Source organism: Chanos chanos, chromosome 3 (assembly GCF_902362185.1).
Source record: "Chanos chanos chromosome 3, fChaCha1.1, whole genome shotgun sequence".
NCBI lineage: Eukaryota > Metazoa > Chordata > Actinopteri > Gonorynchiformes > Chanidae > Chanos > Chanos chanos.
In genome coordinates, this window is record NC_044497.1 from 24,706,576 (window position 1) to 24,722,642 (window position 16,067).

Below are 16,067 nucleotides of genomic sequence, written 5' to 3' on the forward strand. Positions count from 1 at the left end.
GGGGAGCCTGTATGAATGAAACAAATTTCACAGTTTTGTAACCGGCTATTGCGATTGTTTCCCGAAATTGTGTCATATGCTTAAATTGTATCGCCCTCTCGCGGTTTCTGATGATATGACAGTTAAAAAACTACATGTCAGTGGTAACACGCAAATAATTAGAGAAATCCACCATGGCCCAACATACAATAGTAAAAAAAAAAACTTATTCTTTATGTTCCTTGTACTATACCTCTATCTCATTCAGTCGCACCTGAACCACAGTGTGAGATTTAGGGACAGGCTCAACGATTTTTTTCTTTTCTTTTTTAGGCATGTCACATTCATATTAGAAATTAGTGCTGTGGGATTTGATTTTTGTGTTTTCTTGGTTGTGATAGCAGAGTCTTACGATTGTGAGAATCACCGTTTTATTTGTAAACAGTGGGAGCACATGCAACTGACAATGGTAAAACACATTCTTTTACATAGAAATGCATTGGCCAAACTGTCCCATTCGTGAACATGGATCATTCCAAACAGAGAGTTATCTTGCTATATAAAGCAGACAGACAGACGATGAGGGGTCCAGTTATTGTTCAAATGAATATTAGAATGGACAAAACAAGTGACCCATGTGACTTTAAGCACAGCACCAGTAACAGAGGCACTGGACCCAGTTTCTCTGAAATGGCCACCCTCTTCAACACACATTGGCATAAAGCTCCAGTCACTGACGATCCTGTGGGGAAAACAGCTCTTTGATGATAGAGGTCAAAGGAGAATGGCAGGAATGGTGCACTCTAACATGCAGGTCACAGACAAGCAAACAATGCCCCAGTGTCAACTCTCAACATTTGAGAAGTTGAAAAATATACATTGCCTGCTGTAATGAATTCAAGCTCATGTTGTGGTTTATTCTTCATCAGATAGATACTTATACCAGGAGAATGCTTCACATCTTAAAAGCCTGTGCTGTCTCAAAATGGTTCCAGAAACATAACAAGGAGTTCTCTTTATTTGAGGGGCCTGTGTAGTCCTCAGTCCTCAACCCAGTGGAGCAACTTTGAGATGTGATAGAACAGGCTGTTCACAGCATGAAGGGACATTGTGTCAGCATGGACTAACATCCCCATGCTATATGTCATGTTGACAAATTTATGCCCCAAAGAACACTCTCTTCTGGAGTCAAAATGTGGCGTGACATGGTTCTGCATGGTCATACCGAATAAACTGACCGCTGTTGTGCAATGCTTTCGTTTGTCACTAAAATATGAATTATTTGCTTTACTTTATGCGTACCAGTGTATAATGGCGACAGTACCGAAAATCTTTCAGATTTCTTGTAACATCCGCAATTAATTGTAAATGTATGTAGTCAGTTGTGCATGTCCGAATGTTGTCTAACAATTGATTTAGCAGTTGACATGAAATGCAATAAACAGGGCAGTAGGGGAAAAAAATCTTGAATTTTTAAGGTCAAGTTCTGAAACTGACAGGTAGTGACATAACTCACTTGATCATTTTGGCAAGAGAGGTTTATTCAAATCTCTGTCTAATATAATACTAACGCTAGCACCTTTAAACCTGGCTGTCAGTGCTAGTAGAATGCGTCAAATTGTGTTCTATAAAACTGATTTAAAGCAGGAGGACGATGGTGAAAAATGCAAACCTTTCCACTGCAAGCCACCACTAAGCCTGGTCTGTCTCAGATATCTCAAATAGCCCATAAAATGTAGACTATAAAAATGTTGTGAGAATCTGTCAAAAGGGAATAAGAATTCAGTTGAGCATACGACTAAATTTGTTCAAATAGACAACCATGTGAAACGAAGAAAGAAAAGTGGAGCCTGGGGCCATAAGTAAATGGTTTAGCTGTGGATCTGGTTTTGCTGAAATGGTCTATCTTGTGACACATGTTAAAGCCAAAACAACATTCTGCTCGCAAGTGTATAATGACCCATTATGAAGGAAGTGGTTCTGCTGAAAATTTTGACCAATTACACCACATCCTCTGTGCCCTGGGGTGGGAATTCCAATCCCACACCAACTAATTAATGCCTGTACCCAAACCTGGTCAGATTCCAATTGGCTGTCTCTCCTCAGGCCAACAGAATAAATGTTTGTTTTGTGAAAATCCCTGCTTAAGTGCAAAAACAACCATATCTTGATTTGCATAATTTCTCCAAGCACGTAGGCGGGGTTTATTTCGCTCAGCTTGCATCTCCGATGTCTATTTTTAGTCAAAGCCGAGACCACGCTGGTTTTCCAAATTCTGATTTGTATTGAGATTTGTTCAGCACCACAGCGCTGAGAAATAAACAGTCTAGTGGAGCATCGAAACATCAGATTAACAGGGAAAGCAGAGATTTTGTTGGGGGGGGGGGGGGGGGGGGGGGTAACTCATTGTGATCATTCAATATGACAGAGGATCACAAATCACAGACTTTCACACAGCGAGGTGCCATTTCTCTTTCAATCATTATTTATCATTTCTCTTTAAAAAAGTTTTTATATATACATATATATATATATATATTTTTTTTCTTTGGTCCTGTTAGGAAAAATAAGGTCAAATAATTCATATATGTTGGCGACTGTGTTCTTTTTTTGCTACTGACTGCACCATAATAATAAAGATGTTCTAAACAGACAAGGATCGTCTGCCTATCTCCTTGATTCTCTGTGCAAGTACGTAATGCTTTGAAGATTCCATCTCCCATGAGATGTATATTTCGCCCCCAGCATTATAGGTTTTTTTGGTCATGTTAAACCGAGAATGACAGCATACTGCTTCTCTGGGTCAAGTTGGTGCACTGGACGGCGTATAACTTATGAGTGGAGATGAAGTTTGACAGGAGGGTTAATGCTGTTCTGTGCGTGTGACACACGAGTCATGAAAGGGCTTAGGAGTCATTGTCAGTGCTTATTAGCCTGATTCACAGATTGGCTGAGGGAAAATGGTTGACGGAACCTGTGAATGAACCGAAAACCGTCTATCCATTCTCCCCAATTATACATGCTGAAAACAGGAGTCAAAAAGTGCTTAAATTGGTCATTAAAATCTTGTTAAAAGTAACCCAGGAGACTGCTGAGAAGTGCTTTGGCTTGTGTGTGGGATTTCGTCTGCTATACTGGCAGGGGAAGTGCTGATATGCTCCTTTTTGCTCAATATACCTTCATTCTGTTGCTTCCTTATCGACTGCGGCTGACACTGAGTGCTTTTGAAGACTCGTAATGATACATGGAGGCTCTGCTCCATTCTTCATTTTTATTTGGGCTCTGACATTGACATATGACATATGACTTATGACACCTAGCTTTATTGGGTCGCTAAGCACCTCACAATAATGCATTTCATTGTGTAATCAACCTTACACCGAAGCATCTAGTCAAGATGGATCCATTTCTACAGTTCAGGTATATCATGGCGAATTCTATTTTTCTTTCTTTTAGAGGGAATGCTTATAAAGAGACAAAGAGAGGGGGGGGGGCAGAGAGAGAGAGAGAGAGAGAGAGAGAGTTCTTGAAATCCAGCTTCATTTAACAGCACTGCTCATTGTTTAGGTGCTGTTCCATATGTTCACCACAAGATGGAAGTATCTCTTACCCTTCGGTTTTCTTGAGTGTGTGTGTGTCTGTGTGTGTGTGTGAGAGAGAGAGAGAGAGAGAGAGAGAGAGAGTTACAGCATGTTACTCTATACCTCAGTCATTTAATCTTGAGGAGAAAATGGACTGTTTGATTAACATATAGTTCACTTTAGTATGTGAGGCTTTACACTACTGATGCAAATGTTTGTCTTTGCACATCAGCCAGCTACAGTGCATATGTGAAATGACCATACCTCAGGAAAGGTACATGAGTTTGAGATATGAGAGCATATTCCTCTCCACGTATGATGCTTGAGTTGCTGAATCCTTAGAGTCAATCAAGTGTCCACAGTATACTTCTGCTTCACTGCTCAGTATGGTTAAGTTCATCTTAATGTAGCTCTACATACTTTTAAGGATAAGCATCAGCCTGTGGTTGTGAAGCTCAAGAAAAATGAAGGTGTCAGAAGTACATCCTTAGGCATCAGTCATTTTTATTACAAAACAATATAGATCCAAATAAATATTTACCGGCCAGAACCTGACGCAGTGTTGAGTTGGATTTTAACTCAGACATAAGGAAGCATCCATTTGTCTGACATTCCACCATGAATTACAGACGGAGGGAAAAAAGTTCTACACAGTCAGAGTGTGAATTATTGATACAATTGTTAAAGCAAAGTGTGGATGGGAATATCAATACACCTCACCTCATGAGAGAGAGGGAGAGAGAGAGACAGAGAGAGAGAGAGAGAGAGAGAGAGAGAGAGAGAGAAGGATTTGTTATGCAAGATGCACACTGTTAGCATTTTGAATCAGTCATAGTGTCTCACGCTGGAGTTATGGAACATAGTGATGCTCAGGCTTAATGTGAGCAAACATAATTGAAAACAGTTGCACTCAGATTCGACAGGGTTTTTATCCCACACACAAACATGTGACGGTCAGTGGTCATGTGTCTGAAAGGAGAGAGTCAAAATGCTGCCTTACTCTTTCGTTTACATGTCATAAACACGTAATTAATCAATTTATTAACCTTTTTAAAAACTCTGTATGGAATATGCTCCACAGGAAATGAGAACAAAGAATATCCTTTATTTTGGAATATTTAGAATTGGCAGTCTAAAAAGAAGTTCCCCCAATATCAAATCTAATGTCAGATAATACTTATCTTACATACAACCACGAGAATGATACAGAGAAACAGTAAAATAAAGTGGCCTATGTAAAAATACAATCACACGAGAAAATATGACACTGCTGCTACAACAGCACACGCGCACACACACACACACACACATACACACACACCACAGCATTACCATTAATACAAGACACACAGATTACAGGATAACCATTAATACAACACACCCACACACATACCACATCATAACCATTAATACAACACACACACACACACTACGACATTACTATTAATACAACACACACACACATCAACATTCATAAAACACACACACACACACCATATTACCATTAATATAACACGTACACACCACAACATGTAAAGGTAAAGAATGTAAAATGCAAGTCTCTGTGAACAGTGAGCTTATCCTCTGCATTTAACCCATCCAACACAACAGTAGTGAACACACACACCAGACACAGGAACAGTGGGCAGCATTCCTTGTGCCCGGGGGGCATTGGGGTTAAGTGCCTTGCCTCAGGGCACCCAGCTGTGGATGTCGGTCCTGGGAATTGAACCGGCAACCCTTCGGTCCAGTTCACAAACCTCTAGACCACAGCTGCCCCTAAAAGATTTTACTTTACCAGGAGTGGGGTTCGAACCCACGCAGACATACATCCATTGGATCTTAAGTCCAACGCCTTAACCACTCGGCCATCCTGGTTCACATGACAGGTAGTTCAACACACACACATTAAAACCTTACCATTAATACAATACACATACAACACACACAAACACACTACATTACCAGATAACAACATTACCATTAATACAACACACAGAGATTACCACATTACCATTAATAGAACCAGGCGATTTGTTATTTTTTAACAAAGGGGATGACCCAATGTTCACTGACGCTACTCCATAGAGTATATAGGGGGATGGCAGGTTAACAAGGGGGATACATTTTGGTCATTTTGCTAACAAGGTGGATGGCATCCCCCCTCATCCCCCTACAAATCGTCTATTGAATACAACAAACACACACCACAACATCACCATTAATACAACACACACACCACAACATTGCCATTAGTACAACATACACACACCACAATATAACTGTAACTGTAACACACATGACACAGAATTGCTCATACCTCAGTGGCCATAGGCCTATTAGTGCATTACTGAGTATTTTCAGTTGTCACCTTGTACATGGTGAACCCACAGTCCTTCCTTTGAAGGTACACATCCAGCTAACTGTCCTTTCATGTCTAAGCGGCGTTTTTCAGTCTGTGCACGTCTGACTGTATGACATGAGGCCATAGACTGAGTGATGCAGGAGAATAAATTACAGCTTGAAATTGTGCATCTCCAAGGAGACGCTTATACCCATTTCAGGTGAGGCTTTAGAAGTTTAGAGCCGCAACTCAAGAGGCTCTTCACAGGGGCAACTGGATGGAGTACTTTGTCTGACTGTGAGAGGCACGGTTTCCAGTAAAATCGCAGGCTGATGAAGCAAATACACAAAATGAGGAGAACCATTTTATAATGATGATTATTACAGATTTGTTGTGCAAAACATGCACATTTAGTAAAAGTTCAACACAGCTCCTTAGGAATGTAGTTTTCTTAAGTCACAATGTTCTGTTTGAGAAGATTAACTTTACTTAAATGTTTTACTCATTTTTGTTTAAACACACGTGTTTTACTCATGAAATTTTAGTGTTTGTCTGTCTTTGACCTTTCATTCTGTCTCTTTGTATATGGATATACCTTATTGCTGTGATAAAAACTGGTGGTATTCAGTGAACTGTTAATACTCACCATTCTGCCACGATGCACCCTACACTTGGATGCAGATCATGAAATCCATTTTTATGACATCTGCTTTAGAGTATTTACACAAGCCCTTTGACAGAATGAACCAGACAGACTGGTGAGCATTGACTCAGACCAGAGAGAAAGGCAGACTTTTTTTCCGTCTCTCGTCTGTTGCGCTGGAAACGTGTGACCTGAGTGGTTAAGGCTAGCAACCAGTGCAGATTGGAGGAGGCTCATAATGACAAAATTAAGATATACACAGACGGACATTATTCATTCTGGCAATAACATGTGGATAACGATCATTTTAAATGTGTTTTGGCAGTGTTGGGGAACAGCTTAGCTTGCCTCAAAAGCACTTAATATTGTAATGTACATTCATCTGTCTACTCACCATGGAATATTGAACAAAATGACAGAATAATTATTAGTATAAGTCATTAAACACTGTTGTTTAGGCAATTATGAGCTCATTAATTACAGTGCTATTTAATACTTTTGGTTAAAAATAAATAGCAAAACAAAGATATAATTGCTGTGTTGCATTTGCTTGCCTGATACAAGTAATTAGTAAAATATTATATTATGTTAGTCTCCAAGCATCTTGTAATGGAAAATGGCCCGAAGAGTAAATGGTGATTTTCACATTTCACCAAAAAGCCTTTCTATTTTCTACAGCAATACCACCACTGTTTGGGCCGGAGGTTTGTCATGGTTGATTTGAATGTGAAATGAGAGAGAGAGAGAGAGAGAGAGCTCTGTGTTCAGCCCTCCACTGTGGTCTTGAGAGCTGGGGACAGATGACCTCTTCCGTTGGCACTGGTGTCTCTGTTTCTCTGCTCCATCTGGATATACACGGCTTGGGGACATGTTGCTAGCCACCATCCCATCTACACAAAGGGTGTATTTGCTGGTAAAAAGCCAGCCCAGAGACTTTCATGAAGCCTAACATATCCAGCGGAAGACAGATATCACAACTGTCCTTCACCTTCAAATTTGAATGTCAAACTGCACACACACGCACACACACACACACACACACACACACGCATGCATATTACAGCTGCCAAGGCTCACACATTAAAATTTGAATAGAAATGAAAGAAATGAATATAGGATTGATGCATACGTAGCAACCAGTTTACACACTAATTAAATACAAGCAATTATACACAAGTGGAGAAACCTGTCATTTCTGAGTAAACTAGAGATTCAAAGTTTTTAAGCGAGATAAGCTTCCTCAAGAGGATTGGTTTATTGTCTAACCATTACCATATCCTGTTGCATCTGCCTGTTGTTCGCTTGGATTAATCGCTTTCAATAACTTTAACAACGATTGCAGTTGAGGTGTAATGTACACCTGCTCAACTATTTATTTGTCAAGATCGCTCCTTTTATGCCGCCCCCTGTAGATTTGGAGATTAATTGAACTGTCATAGCCTTTGTCCAAAGCAGCAGTGACATTTTGAGGTCAGTTTGTCTTTCAGATTTCTGGCTGTAAAAGCATTCATATCAAACAAAAGTCTGTTGGTGCTAACACACATTTAAACTACAGCATAACAACTAACACACAACTCTCGATGATGAGGGGTATTTTGAAACCAAGCATTTACATTGCAATCTGTTCAAATTACATGGATTTTTTTTGTTTTCTGTCAATGTTCTTGCCAGGAATATTCTCGAATGACCATTAATGGCTCAGGCGAACGAGCTGTTCACTGGCGCCGAGAACGAAAACCAAAACATCTGCCGGGAACAATCAGACAGAGTCATAATTTACAATTATATTCAGTATCTGCGCTGGATATTTAGTCAAACCAATCAACACATAGTGTTTCATTCAGAATTTTGATGTGAGGTATTATTGGTACACTTCCAGTCATTTTATCTCTCAAAATTCTGAAGTCAGTACAATGAAAATATTATTTGCTCAAGGTGAAAACACTTCGCAGTTGTAGGAAAAAATAAAAGAATGTATTGACAGTACTACTCTAAAACTAAAACAAACTTTTATTCCATTAAACTTCAAAAGAACAGTGGTTAAAAAAAGCCTTAGCACCTCCAACAAACTGTTTAAAAGCCGCTGGATAAAATTGAATTTGTTTATCTGGGGATTTGGCCCATGAGAGGGAAAGGGGGAAAACAAGTAATATGAAAAAGCAGTTAGCTAAATGAGATACACAATGCATCATAATATGAGAATATCTATCTATCTGTCTATCTATCTATCTATCTATCTATCTATCTATCTATCTATCTATCTATCTATCTATCTATCTATCTATCTATCTATCTATATATATCTGAAAATCTGAGCTCCAAGCCATAAGGTGTCACACACATGCTGACTACCTGTGTGAATTCTTTCTGCAAAAATTATGCAGAGACCACACCCAGAGCCATCAATATTCCTGAGGGAAAAACATATTAAGGAAGAAGCTAAGTCTGTCCGTCCTTTCATCCAGGATGCCTAAGGACTGGACAGTATTTACCAGCACATTGGGTAGGAGACACTGTTCAGGACATCCGTCATTCAAGTGAGCGAACCTATGAGACAGACCAGGGTGTGTGGTTAAATGGGATTGACGAGGGATTCAACAAATTGGCCTGGTGTAAGATTGACTAGTGTCTTTACAAGAGAGACAAAGGATATCTTGATCATAAGAAAGAGAAATTTTCTGTTTTATTCTAGCAGAATGTTGCCTCCTATCTAAATGTCTTTTATGCATTTGAATAAGAAAATAAAAAAATGTTGATTTCAATATATATGGAGGTTTTAATGCTTCAAGGCTTTTAATGTGTGTCTAGTGCATGCATCTTGCTGACGTGAAAAAATGGATCCAAAACCACGACGGTTATGCTAAAAGCTTTTAATCATAAATTTGATTCATTTAGGCTTCATTTCTGTGTGTGTGTAGTATCAGTTTCTACGTGATGTTCAGAAAGTGGTATTTTCCTTTTAGGCATGTTTTCCCAGAGAGATGGTTTCCAGGGGAATGTAATGCCAACACCATCTCCTAAGCCCAGAGCACCGTGCTGTTAGCAATATAAACTGAGCATTTATGTAGTCATACAATATCCACTGACATAATGACAGAGAGAGAACAGATTCTAACCACACTTTCAAAACAGAAAGAGAAGATATGGAAGTCAAAATGAACTGTACTAACTGCAATGAAACCAAATGGTTCCTCTACAGTCATATTCAATGTTTAGCAATACACAGACACATTACAATAACACTATATGCCACACGAAATAACACACAAAATACGTACAAGCCTTATAGTTATTATTTACAATTCTTACAGACTGGGGAAAGTCGACTTCTGGGCTCTATGTAAATACAAAGTCACACAATGAATAGGCATATTGCCTCTCTAATTTAATGCCAATTTAATCTACACATTTAATCTACACATACACACATATATGTATGTATGTATGTACAAATTACCCACTGTATGTATATGTGTTTCATGTATATTCCTGAAGAATAGAATGATCATATTATCAAACAAAATGGTTTCATCCCCTAATAACAATTCATTCACCTGTTGATCTAGTCCGCTGTTGTTTACCACAAAGTATATTTTTCTTGGCACTGGCGTGCTATCTATATGGCTCAGTGGATAACTGGGTACATTATTTCTATACCTCAGTCTTGTATGGTTTAAAAAAAGAAAGTTTTTCTCATTCTCAAAAACCGCACATTTTTTTCTCAAGCACCCAACCTCCATCCTGCTGTTTCTGGCTTTTTTTTTTCAACATATTACTTACAAACAGAGGTTCAATGAATACATATAGCTCTGACAAAATTCTCAAAGAGCCAACACAATGAATTACTGTAAGTTTAATTTTTGAAAACTCATACAGCTGAGTTCAATATCCAAAACTTGCCATCATGCTTTGACTTAAAGAGAAGAAATAAGCAGACATAACTAAATGGGGCTGTAATGTTTTACAGTGTACTTAGTATGTAAACATACATGTAAAATATATATAGTAGTACAAACAAACATACTCAACAGATACTGGCACAGTGTTGATTTAATATGTAAATGCATAGAAATATACAGGAGTATGACATGGACTAAACACGATAATTCTGATTAACAAAATCTTTCAAATGTACAATGAAGGTAACGGCTGCAATGGACTGGCAACCTGCACAGGGTGTTTCCCTGCTTTTCGCCCAGTGAACATTGGGCTAGGGTCCAGCACCCTGTGACCCTAATTAGGATAAGCAGCTTTGAAAATGAATGAATGAATGAATGAATGAAGGTAACAGTGCATGCCAATTAATAAAATGCTTCTGATTTGTATCATGACCAACAAAACAATATAAAAGTCACTTATCTGTCCTATTTTAATTCATTGTGTTTTTATTCAGTGTTATAAGCAACACCTATAACTTACAGAAACATCTTTAGCACAATAGATTGACTGTGCCCAGGGAACAATCTAAACTTCCTCACAAAGCCAACATGAAATATACACTTCTGAAATATACACGTTAAACCCCCTTGAATGTAATATAGAACTGAATTTTGATACCTTCTAAATACAGAGTTTGGCCTAACACCTAGCTATCAGGGACGAACAGGTCAAGTCACGACACATTCTATCTCCCTATATACCTCTTCCCATAGACAAGTCACAGCCCATTCTATCTCCCTATATACCTCTTCCCATAGACAAATCACAGCCCATTCTATCTCCCTATATACCTCTTCCCATAGACAAATCACAGCCCATTCTATCTCCCTATATACCTCTTCCCATAGACAAGTCACAGCCCATTCTATCTCCCTATATACCTCTTCCCATAGACAAGTCACAGCCCATTCTATCTCCCTATATACCTCTTCCCATAGACAAGTCACAGCCCATTCTATCTCCCTATATACCTCTTCCCATAGACAAGTCACAGCCCATTCTATCTCCCTATATACCTCTTCCCATAGACAAGTCACAGTCCATTCTGTCTCCCTATATACCTCTTCCCATAGACAAGTCACGGCCCATTCTATCTCCCTATATACCTCTTCCCATAGACAAGTCACAGCCCATTCTATCTCCCTATATACCTCTTCCCATAGACAAGTCACAGTCCATTCTGTCTCCCTATATACCTCTTCCCATAGACAAGTCACAGCCCATTCTATCTCCCTATATACCTCTTCCCATAGACAAGTCCCTATATACCTCTTCCCATAGACAAGTCACAACCCATTCTGTCTCCCTATATACCTCTTCCCATAGACAAGTCACAGCCCATTCTATCTCCCTATATACCTCTTCCCATAGACGAGTCCCTATATACCTCTTCCCATAGACAAGTCACAGCCCATTCTATCTCCCTATATACCTCTTCCCACAGACAAGTCACAGCCCATTCTATCTCCCTATATACCTCTTCCCACAGACAAGTCACAGCCCATTCTATCTCCCTATATACCTCTTCCCATAGACAAGTCACAGCCCATTCTATCTCCCTATATACCTCTTCCCATAGACAAGTCACAGCCCATTCTATCTCCCTATATACCTCTTCCCATAGACAAGTCACAGCCCATTCTATCTCCCTATATACCTCTTCCCATAGACAAGTCCCTATATACCTCTTCCCATAGACAAGTCACAACCCATTCTGTCTCCCTTTAAACCTCTTCCCATAGACAAGTCACAGCCCATTCTATCTCCCTATATACCTCTTCCCATAGACAAGTCCCTATATACCTCTTCCCATAGACAAGTCACAGCCCATTCTATCTCCCTATATACCTCTTCCCATAGACAAGTCACAGCCCATTCTATCTCCCTATATACCTCTTCCCACAGACAAGTCACAGCCCATTCTATCTCCCTATATACCTCTTCCCACAGACAAGTCACAGCCCATTCTATCTCCCTATATACCTCTTCCCATAGACAAGTCACAGCCCATTCTATCTCCCTATATACCTCTTCCCATAGACAAGTCACAGCCCATTCTATCTCCCTATATACCTCTTCCCATAGACAAGTCCCTATATACCTCTTCCCATAGACAAGTCACAACCCATTCTGTCTCCCTTTAAACCTCTTCCCATAGACAAGTCCCTATATACCTCTTCCCATAGACAAGTCACAGCCCATTCTGTCTCCCTTTAAACCTCTTCCCATAGACAAGTCACAGTCCATTCTATCTCCCTATATACCTCTTCCCATAGACAAGTCACAGCCCATTCTATCTCCCTATATACCTCTTCCCATAGACAAGTCCCTATATAACTCTTCCCATAGACAAGTCACAGCCCATTCTGTCTCCCTTTAAACCTCTTCCCATAGACAAGTCCCTATATACCTCTTCCCATAGACAAGTCACAGCCCATTCTGTCTCCCTTTAAACCTCTTCCCACAGACAAGTCACAGCCCATTCTATCTCCCTATATACCTCTTCCCATAGACAAGTCACAGCCCATTTTTATCTCCCTATATACCTCTTCCCATAGACAAGTCACAGCCCATTCTATCTCCCTATATACCTCTTCCCATAGACAAGTCCCTATATACCTCTTCCCATAGACAAGTCACAACCCATTCTGTCTCCCTTTAAACCTCTTCCCATAGACAAGTCCCTATATACCTCTTCCCATAGACAAGTCACAGCCCATTCTGTCTCCCTTTAAACCTCTTCCCATAGACAAGTCACAGTCCATTCTATCTCCCTATATACCTCTTCCCATAGACAAGTCACAGCCCATTCTATCTCCCTATATACCTCTTCCCATAGACAAGTCCCTATATAACTCTTCCCATAGACAAGTCACAGCCCATTCTGTCTCCCTTTAAACCTCTTCCCATAGACAAGTCCCTATATACCTCTTCCCATAGACAAGTCACAGCCCATTCTGTCTCCCTTTAAACCTCTTCCCACAGACAAGTCACAGCCCATTCTATCTCCCTATATACCTCTTCCCATAGACAAGTCACAGCCCATTCTATCTCCCTATATACCTCTTCCCATAGACAAGTCACAGCCCATTCTATCTCCCTATATACCTCTTCCCATAGACAAGTCACAGCCCATTCTATCTCCCTATATACCTCTTCCCATAGACAAGTCACAGCCCATTCTATCTCCCTATATACCTCTTCCCATAGACAAGTCACAGCCCATTCTATCTCCCTATATACCTCTTCCCATAGACAAGTCACAAGTCTGTTTTAGTCTCATCTCTTGAAGTCTGATTCTTGTGTGTCAAATTTTGGTGAGTTTTTGTGATCTGATTCTCCTCAACATCTCAAAATAAAACTTTGGTCTGCACATGCATATTGCAGCATTTGGAAGAACCATTTTAGGATAAGCAAAAAGCATATTCTTTTACACAAGAATCAGGATTAATCAGCATAATCTCTCATTTGCAACCTGACAAGGTACAATTTAAAAAAAAATTGACCTTTAAATAAAATATCAAATGTCTCCTCCTATTTATATAGGTTAATCTATTTGGTATGTAGCAGTTAAACTACAGTCCTACTTTTTGTAAACCCCTTTTTTATGTCCATAATTGTTATATTTTACAGCAAAATCACGGTTCGGTTAAAATCTGTCTTTACTTTGCTTGTACATGTAATAGAATACAAACTACAGAAACAGGTTTATGTACAAAAATGAACTAACCTCAAAATTTGTGTGCTGAGTCAGCATGGAAAATGTAGTCTAATGTGTTAATAATCGTGTATTACCCAGCCAACCAGTTAGCCAGTTAAAGATTCAATTATCAGGGCAGATTTTTGAGAAGCCCTCTCCAACAATCAAGTAAGAAACCTGAGCTGAGTGGTGGTGGTAGTGGTAGAGGGTAGTTCAGTACACAGTGCCATGACATGAAGAACCCTAAAGAGACCTGGGAAACCCTGAGGAAGAGTGTGATAAGAGCTCACATGTGTAGAGAGGATTATGAAACCATTGCACAATGCTTCATCATTGTACTGTGAGATGAATACAGGATGTAGATGTCAAGATGACCTCACAGAATAAGGAGACAAAATCACACAGTGTATCTAAAGGAACCTCTTGACTGTATTCAAGGATCTGCAGGCTTCCCTTACTGCAGCTGATGTCCATGTTCACACTTCAATAATACAACGCAAACTGAATATCAGTGACATTAATGGGAGGTTAGCTAAGAAGAACGCTTTGCATACTTTCACAAAAAAAAAAAAATCCTGATGTCTTAAATTTAAAAAAACTGCTTGTCCTAAATATGTCTTTGTCAAAGAATGTTATGATGGTGAGTCTAAAATTGATATTTTGGCAAAAATGTAACATTGCTTACCACCACCAAAATCACCTTATCTCAATTGTCAAGATCATGACATTAATCTTAAGCATTTGAGCCAATCAAACAAAGGACAGACAAAGAATAAATAAGATAAGAACAGAGTAAAAGGAAGAAACATGTCTTGATCTCAAAACAGTAGAAATGTTGTCCAAATTTGTGATGTGGGTTTTTTGATTAAGATCATCAGGAGCAGCTGTCGTGTAAATAATCATCTGCAACAGTTCCTCAGAGAAGATGTGAGAGGCTGCTTATGTATATGTAACATTTGGTTGTAGTCATTACTGCTAAAGGAAACCGAGTGCCACAGCTTGTTGAAATAAATGGTATATTTATATCGCAAGCAATGAATTCAGTTTCTGTTGTACAAACGTGGTTTGTTTGATAAATAATAACAAAAATTATGCGTTTTAATGAGGTCATAAAGACAGATGTTGGGACATGTGTCCTTTGTGTGTGGCAGTACAGAAAAAAAAAACCCTGTGATGAAATATTTTACTTTTTGAGCTGTTCAGATATCGACCAATTTCAATGAGTGTGGACAGAGGACTGAAATGGTTAAATGAAATGAATCTTTTTAATATAACTGATAGACCCCAAACGGATAGACGGATAGACCCCAAATCCCCTGTCGTTCGCCGTTTCTCAGAGGCTGGTCACCCTGTCTCCAACAGGTCTTTTTTTGTGCTGTCTAACAGATAGAAGATTCATGCGGGGTCGGTAACTATGACCACAGTCTGTCACAGACTGCATGTAGATGGACTTTTCTGTCTGAACAACCGCCCCACCCCACCCCCCCCCCCCCCCCCCCACCACCACCACCACCACCACCACCACACACACACACACACACTTTAATGGTTGACCGAAGTTTTACCTCTGAATTGCTTTTTGTAAACTGTATAATTCTTTATTGTAATCATAACATTTCAATAAAATATGATGTGTATCCTCCTAATGATCTATGTATAAAAAAATGAAAATACTGACAAAGACTTTACTGTGGATACGGGAGCTAATTTAATATACCTTAAGTATATTCCATCTGCAGTCTGTAGTGTACTTGACTATGAGCCAGATGTGTGTGCTACCCAATATAGCACTAGTGATGGTCCTTTGACTGATTCATTGGCTGATTTTATTCACTTTAAACTTTTGCAGTTCTGCTCTGTAATATAAAGTTTTAGGATCAT

The 16,067-nt window shown here is 39.4% G+C and overlaps 1 non-coding gene across 1 annotated transcript; it reads right to left on the reverse strand.

Annotated features, from left to right (window-relative positions):
* Nucleotides 1-5,355: 5,355 nt before the first annotated feature.
* On the reverse strand, nt 5,356-5,438 carry trnal-uaa (transfer RNA leucine (anticodon UAA)). The gene has a single exon. It is a non-coding gene; the product is annotated as a tRNA-Leu (tRNA).
* Between the last annotated feature and the right edge of the window lie 10,629 nt (nt 5,439-16,067).